Source organism: Terrapene carolina, unplaced genomic scaffold (genome assembly GCF_002925995.2).
Source record: "Terrapene carolina triunguis isolate 2854851 unplaced genomic scaffold, T_m_triunguis-2.0 Scaffold58, whole genome shotgun sequence".
NCBI lineage: Eukaryota > Metazoa > Chordata > Testudines > Emydidae > Terrapene > Terrapene triunguis.
The window spans coordinates 94,631,960-94,639,860 of NW_020664409.1; the positions used below are offsets into that span (position 1 = coordinate 94,631,960).

General features: G+C 44.9%; 1 pseudogene; it reads left to right on the forward strand.

Annotated features, from left to right (window-relative positions):
• LOC113405981 overlaps positions 1-176 on the forward strand; it is a 187-nt pseudogene extending 11 nt beyond the window's left edge.
• The last annotated feature ends 7,725 nt before the right edge of the window (positions 177-7,901 follow it).

Consider the following 7,901-nt stretch of genomic DNA (forward strand, 5'->3'; position numbering starts at 1 on the left):
GGGATCATTTCTCTAGTTGGTGACTGGAGAAGGGTGGTTGTAAAAGTTTGGCCTTGCTAACCACGATGAGGATCTGCAGTGTTTCTTTCTGAGCATGATTATGGCAGAGAGTGCTGTTCTGTGAGGGCTGCTTTCTGCTGTAGAAGAGCAGAGGAAAGAAACACAGTCTGAGTGCCTAGCTTTGAACTTGTCCTGTTGGGTGTAAAAAAAATTTTGGGTGGGGCTACTAGGAGCTGTATTCCTTGTGGGTTTGGTGTGCTGAGCTGTCAGCAGTGAAATACTCCATCTGCTTTCAGGTTTTGTGTGACTGGGCAGTATCTATCAGTAGGCTTTAGAGAAGGGCTTTCTTTGTGCACGTTACTGTGTCTCCATTACATCCTTGCTCCTCATCTGTGCAATCAGCAGGTTTACCATAAAAAGATTCTCTTTTATCTCTTGCTCATTCTACTTCATCTCAGTAGCTATTTCTCCTTCCTTTGCTGAGTCTGACAATGCTTCTCCCCATCAGGAGCTGCGCCAGAGTTTTTGGCGCCCTAGGCAGGGGTCCTTCCGCGCTTCCGGTCTTCGTCGACAATTCTGCGTCGGTGGGTTCTTCTGCGCTCCCGGTCTTCGGGGCACTTCGGCGGCGGGTCGTGGAGCGAGTGAAGGACCCGCCGCAGAATTGCCGCCGAACACCCGGAGCGCGGAAGGACCCCCTGCCGCCGAATTGCCTCCGAGGGCGGCAAAATGCCACTCCTCTAAATCCTGGTGCCCTAGGCGACCGCCTAGGTCGCCTAAATGGAAGCGCCGGTCCTGATCCCCATGGCACCTGCCAATTGTCCTCCACGCTGGAAGAAATGGATGATGCTTCCCTGCTAACACTGCCGGAGCCACTGGCGCTTGGGAAGATTTTGTCTCTTCCCACGTGGCAAAGCTGAGATCGGCAGGATAGTAGCCAGTATTCCCACCATTCTTACTCTCTGAGAGGCCTAGAATATGTCCCCAACTCTAGGTTACACACGGCTGAGCTACAAGAGAATGAGGCTTTATTCACTTTGAAATCAACATACAAAAACCAATGGCCAAGATTTGGAAGGTCCAAAGCATCGGGAGACTCCTCAAAAATCAGACTAGACATCAGAGCTCCATTAACTCTTTCCATCATTTATCTATGAAAGCATTGTCATTGGCTTTCAGATACTTACTTTTATTCCCAGGGATTTTGCCAGCGTTAGGCAAAATTACTAACTACCGCATAGTGTTTTCATGAAGCTCTTCTTTGGCAATAGTTATAAGACATATGTAGGCAACAGAGAGCGTAATTAGCCTGATTCATGATCTATTTTTAGGGCATCTATACTTGCCATGTTGTGTACCTCATTCAGAAGTCTCTAGAAAAGAGGATTCAGTCTCTTTGCTGATACAGACACCAGTAAGGATGAGTGAACACTACTCACTCAGATATGTAAACAGGGTCTGCATGAGCTCTCCTGCCTGAAGGGACTAAACACCATCTGACCCTTCTTTTCTCCACTGTGAAATAACAGAGCAGATTAAGAATTTTGTTATATGTCCTAGAGCTGAAATCACCGATAATCAGTAACCTGCCTTGGGACAGTGTCTCTGATACAAGAAACTGTGCATTAGGAGTGAGATGCTAACAGCTGAAATCAGTGAGCGCTGTGTTAAGCGGTGGGACCTCAAGACATCCCAGAATGGCAGGCAGAGCAGGTCAGCGAGCGGAGTGGTGAGTAAGGGCTCTGACAGCAGAGCAAGCCGGGTGCTTCCCACCCCAGCCAGGGTGGGAGGTGAACTCTGCAGCTACATCTCTGAACTCTGGGTCTGCACTGACAGAGGACAACAACTGTGAGTGGGGTGCAACGAAGGGAGGGGCGTGTTAAAGAAACTTTTGGTTGCTGGATTTAAGACCCTGAGTCTTTTGTTCATGGTTTTATGCTTATGATGCCTGCTTGCGGCGTTTTCCCAAATTCCCTCCTTCTATTAAAAGTTTCTTTTCTACACTCAGACTCTGTGCCTGTGAGAGGGGAAGAATTGCCTCTAGAGGCACCCAAGGGATGGTGTATAATTGTCCCAGGTTACCGGGTGGGGGCTCGAGCCATTTTCTGTGTTTTATTGTTGAAAAGGAACCCCTAGACATTGAACCCGGCCCTGGTTGCTGCTGGCTCCACCTGGCAGAAGGGTTACAGAATCCCTTCCTTTTCCTAAGTGTTCTTCCATATATAGACTGGAGTGGTCCCTTAGAATATATGCTAACTACTTATGCTAAACAATCTGTTCCACCTTGCATTTAGCTCGGATGCTCGGAGTACCATTCCCAGACACGAAGAAGAGCTCTGTGTGGCTCGAAAGCTTGTCTCTCTGACCAACAGAAGTTGGCTCAATAAAAGATATCCTCTCACCCACCTTGTTGTGCTAATATCCTGGGACGACATGGCTACAACTGCACTGCCTATTAGCAAAACATTGATCCTGCTTAGATAAAATAGTAATTGTTAACAAAGCAAAAGACTTTAAGGACAGAGAGAAACTGGGCTGGATGCATTTGGCTCAGGGGAAGTGCAAATAAGAAGATGGTGTGATTGTGTCTTAAAAAAATATCCTCCCCCACACACTGTCACACTAGAGACTTTCAGAGCGGGTGCTCTCTGCCTTCAGTGCCAGAAATTCCATGCAGGACACTTTCAAAGAGAGTAGGATTGGTTTAATTTTTTTTTTATCAAAAACTGTTCCTGTTTCTCCCTTGCCGGAAATAATATTCTTGTTTCCTATTTTTCTAACGCGTTCTCACTGTCACAACGTTTCCCAGTTGAGAACAATTGTGTGAAGATGGGGCTTCATGTCACATTCACCCTTTTTAACCTTTTCCGGTGCGGGGGGAAAAAGAGGGAGAGGAAAAAATGGGGAAAAAAAGGAGGGGGGGGGGGAATGCAGAATCCTGAAAATGGAAAACTATTTTTTGGTTTTCAAAACGGAAAGAAATCATTTGCAGTCAAAACAAAATGAAAATATTTGTTTCATTTGATTTAGAAAAAATTCTTGTGGGAAATTTTCCATCTGACAAATTTCAAAGAGGAATTTTTCTCACAAACGTTGCACAGGAAATGGAACCAGTTCTATTACTGAGTGATTGGCACTGATAGACCAAGCATTCGGTTTCATCCCAAAGGGCCTGGTATCCCTGTTTGTATTCAAAGCATCCTCCTAAATGCAAAAACAAGAAATGTTTAAAAAAATTAGCTAAAGGAGGGCAGACACAGGCTGTAAGAAGCAAGAGAAGGGCTAATTTGTGGTGCTGGGACCCTGGTTGGGCATAGGGGTGCATGTTAACAATGCTAGGGACTCCAGGAGACACAGTCATTGATCAGCTGAATGAAACTCAGTTTCCCTAAATTCTCCGAACTCCAAGAGTCCATAGGAGGACTGTTCCCAGTCTTAACTCTAGTGGTGTCTAAGGCAAGATGGCTGCCATTGGAATGGGTAAGTGTTGGGTATGGGAAGTGGGAAGAAAGCCTGAAGGAGCCAGCATTGGATGTAGGGACATGGTTGGTTGTAGACTCTGGGGAAGGCATTGGATGCTGGAGGAGACTGTGGTACATGTCAGGAAGGCCAAAGATGAAAACAGGAAAAGGGAAGTTAGGAGGTTTTCTCCAAAACACAGCAAAGGTGGTTTCCATGACAGCATCGACTAAATTCTTAGAGACAGCTACTCACTACAATTTCTGTCCTTTCCAGGTGTTGCCAAGAAAACAGAATTCACTGTGTGTTAACAAATGCAGATTCATATCAGGGAGGAATGAATCAGAGCAGTTTAACCTGAAAGTCCTCCCCAATCCAGTGCTGTTCTGGAAATAAGCCCAGAGTGACTCTTCGGAAGGTTCTGAAATTTTCTTTTTTCTCTTCGACATCATATATTTTGCCTATCTCAACATTTGTGGGGTGAAGCTGAGTCTGTGTCCTGGAACTGCCACAACCTTGTAAGAGTGCTTGAGGAGACCTCTTCCCCAACCACCCATTCCTGAGTGAGAGACTGGGATAGAAAACTACTCACCTGCTAGTGTAGCTGATACTAATCTTCTCCTCACAATAATATCCAGCTTGCCAGCTGCTAGAGGCCAAGCTTCTTGCGATGTCTTAAACATAAACCTTTGCTTAACAGCTGGAGTGCATTTTCATGAGTCTCTGTTATATTATCTTCAACCTTAGGAGTTTGTAGGACTAGTGAGTGGGGCCAGTCTGGGGGAGAGGGGAGATAGGTGTGTGTAGATGTGTGTAGAGGCTAGGAAGCATATTTTAACAATCAGTCAGATCCACAGGACAAACACCTGTCGGGGATGGTCTAGATAATACTTAGTCCTGTCTTGAGTGCAGGGGACTAGACTAGATGACCTCTCAAGGTCCCTTCCAGTTCTATGATTCTATGATTGCCCAGTGAGATCAATGGAAATTCTTCTATTGACTTCACTGAGCAGCGGATCAGTCTCAGACTCAGGGCAAACTAACAGCCTTTGCCAATTAAAATGTTCAAGCTCACCAGGGGGAGTTTCTCCTAACTCATAGAAAAAGCTATGGCTGTCAGAGTGGTAAAGACCAATCAGGGTCTCAGGCCCAACCATAAGAATAACAACATGGAAAGGGTCAGAGGTGAGATCAGGGACGGTGATAAATGATCTTTAAAGGAATACTGAATATGAGAAAAGAAAAATCAATTTTGAGTTTGAGTTGAACTTCTGAATCTCTCATGGGTTTTGGGGGGGGGAGGGGCTTGAAATTAGGCACAATCCTAGAGATGATACTATGAACATAAATAGGAGAATTCTGAGTATGAGAGAATATAGATCTCACCTGAACAGAAATTCTGTCATGGGCTCGCTCTCTTGCAATAGGAAGTGTTTATGCCACACTGTGCAGGGAATGAGAATTTTCACGTGTTAACTGTGATGTCATATATTTATATCACAAAGCTGGTTCAGTATTCAGTGTGTGTAATTAGCACAAAAACTGATGAGGCATATGGCAACCGTGCACTAATTTATGAAAGGTGCAAACACCAAGAAGGGAAAGAAATTTGATAGGGTGTTACAAGGGCATTTAAGTAGGAATAATGGGATGAACCTGAACAAAAAGAAATCATAGGTTAAATATTAAGAAATTCTTCCTAGCAATGTAATCTGAGTGAAGAATAATCTTTCAATTGGAAATCCATTCCATTCCATCTCATCAATCTACCTATCTCTTAGATAATCAACTCTGACTTCTATGCCTGCTACTTATAATCACTTAACATCTGTCTTTCTGTAGTTAATAAATCTTTTTTAAAGCTTACCTAAAACAGTGTGTTTTGGCTGAAGTGCTTGGGAAATCTCAGCTCAGTTTACAAAGGCTACTGTGTGTTCTCTCCACATTGAGGGAGGGGCGGACTGGATAATGAACATACACTGCTCTGGCTTCTAACCAGTGTTAGATGGTACAGTTCTGGGGCGCAAGGCTGGGGAGCTGTGGGGAATTGGCTGGAGCTTCCCTATTGATGGTTCATGAGTGGTTGAGGGATCATTCATGTAACTCAGTTATGCTTCCTGGATTGGGCCCCACAGGCAAAGGAATATTTACCTCCCCCAGGTTGTGCATCATTCTGGAGCTTAGACAGCTGGATGCCTGGCATGGGGCTGCAGTGTGCATGCCCAGAGGCAGAACATAGATGCCTTGGGAACTTTTACTGTAAAAATTTAAACTTGCTTGGCACTTAGGCACCTACAGTGTTTGGCAGTAGCTGAGTGGAGGATTGTGAATTCCAGGAGGGTTTGATTGTGGCATTTAGGCACCTAAGGGGGCTGCTCTCAGGCCCCCGCCCACCTTGGGCAGGTGGAGGGTTCGTGGCTCCCCACAGCTTCCCAAGCTCCCCAGGCCGGGGGCAGGGCCTCGTGGGGAAGAGAGGGGGCAGGTGGGCTGAGCCTGTGGTAAAAAGTGGATGGGCCATGCCCCTTGGCCCCCCCTGTTCCGTTACCCCTGTTTGGGTGGGTATGACGGGATCTTCGGGGTGCAACCTGGACTGTGGGACCACTGAGCCCTCTATCCCACCAACCTGGGGTATCCCTCTCACACTGCAATGTGGTCAAGCCACAAACCTCTGGCAGGTACTGCACTTACACAGGCATACATCACAAGAAGCTTGGCCTCTAGCAGCTGGATATTATTGTGAGGAGGACATTAGTCTCAGCTGCACCAGAGTGTGAGTACTAATGACTGGAAAATGTAAGCAGTTTTGTTCCTACACACTAGGCCTATCCTGCCCCTATTAATTAATGTACAAAACATTTAAGAAATATTACAAATACCAGCTACAGCACTCTCTTTATGGAATTGGTAGTTTAATTCTAGAACACAATGACAATACTGAGGGATGGTCACTGAATTAATCCCATCTCTCGAGTGTATGCAAGTGCTTTGTATTCAATTCATAAGTCACAATGAACTAGATTCACAAAAGGACTTAGGTGCCTAAATGCCACAATCAAACCTCACTGGAATTCACAATTCTCCACTCAGCTACCACCTAACACTCTAGGTGCCTAAACTCGGTTGGCACTTAAAAACTCAACACTTGTTAGCAGTGGCCACAAAAAGGTGTCTGGAATACCAGAGTTTTCCCCTTATATTTAGGAAATTACTGCAATAGCTGAGGTAGCCCGGAGTGAGAACTATTGACTTTCTTTTTATGAACAATTTTATTGAGGAAGAGTATGCAGACTATAAACTAAGAAAATTTCTCAGCTTTTAACATGGCATTTAAAATAGTATTTTGTTAAACCAGTTCTAATGAATATAAACCTAATTCCTCAAGTTTATTGAAACAAGAACAAAAAAACTTATCATTCACGGAACCGACACTTGTTCCAAAGACCCTATATCTATACACTCCCTGATGTGTGTCTATAACTGCATAGCTGCAACTGGTTCTTTACACATTTAAAAATAATTGTTCAATGTGGCAAGTATTTTAAATATCTTGGGACTGATTTTGATCTCACTTGTAGCAGTTTTGCACCAGTTTAACTGCACTGATTTCAATCGTATTGTATTAGCATAATCCAGGAATAAATGAAAGTAGAATGAGGCCACCTAGAAACAATCCAAATTTTATAAACATATTATTTTCACACCCAATGTTGATTTCAAAGTCTTATGTTTTTTGTTAAAATTATTTCCTACATTATCATCAACTGGGGTCTTTCTGTTACAGTACTTAACAGCTACAGTAAAAGCTCTTTTATCCGGCACTTCACCAACCGGCAAGTTCTATAAAATGCCATTTCTGATCTGCACTGAAAGTCCAGTTTATAGTGCGGTTGGTGCGGGTCTGGCAGGGGGCTGGGGCGTGGGAGGGGCTGCGGGGTGTGCTCTGGGAGGGAGTTTGGGGCAGGGGGTTGAGGTGCAGCAGGGGCTCGGGCCCTCACCTCTGGTGGCTTCCCGCAAGTAGTTCCCTGTTTCTGCTGTTGCTGGCAGAGGTGCAGCCAGGTGGCTCTGCAGGCATGTCACCTAACACTAAAACATTACCTAGGACTTCTTGTAGCTTTCCACTGTAAGGGAACGGGGGTCAAGTTTGGGAAACAAAGGATTCCCGCCTTATGTAAATGCTATTTAAGGGTGGCGGGGAGGCAAACAGACTCCTCCTCTCCGTGGCCTGTCTGCCCAAGAAGAGAGACTGCAAAAGGGAAGGCAAAGGGGGGAGTTTAGCCTGAGACAGGGGTCCAGTCTGAAAAGGAATATAACTGGAACTCTAACCCCCAGAAATTTTGCAAATTGCCTGCAACAATATCTATGGTGAGAAATACTATTTTGTAACCAATTTCTTTAGTGAAACTAGCTTAGGTTGTGTGTTTGATTTCATTTGCTTAATAATCTGC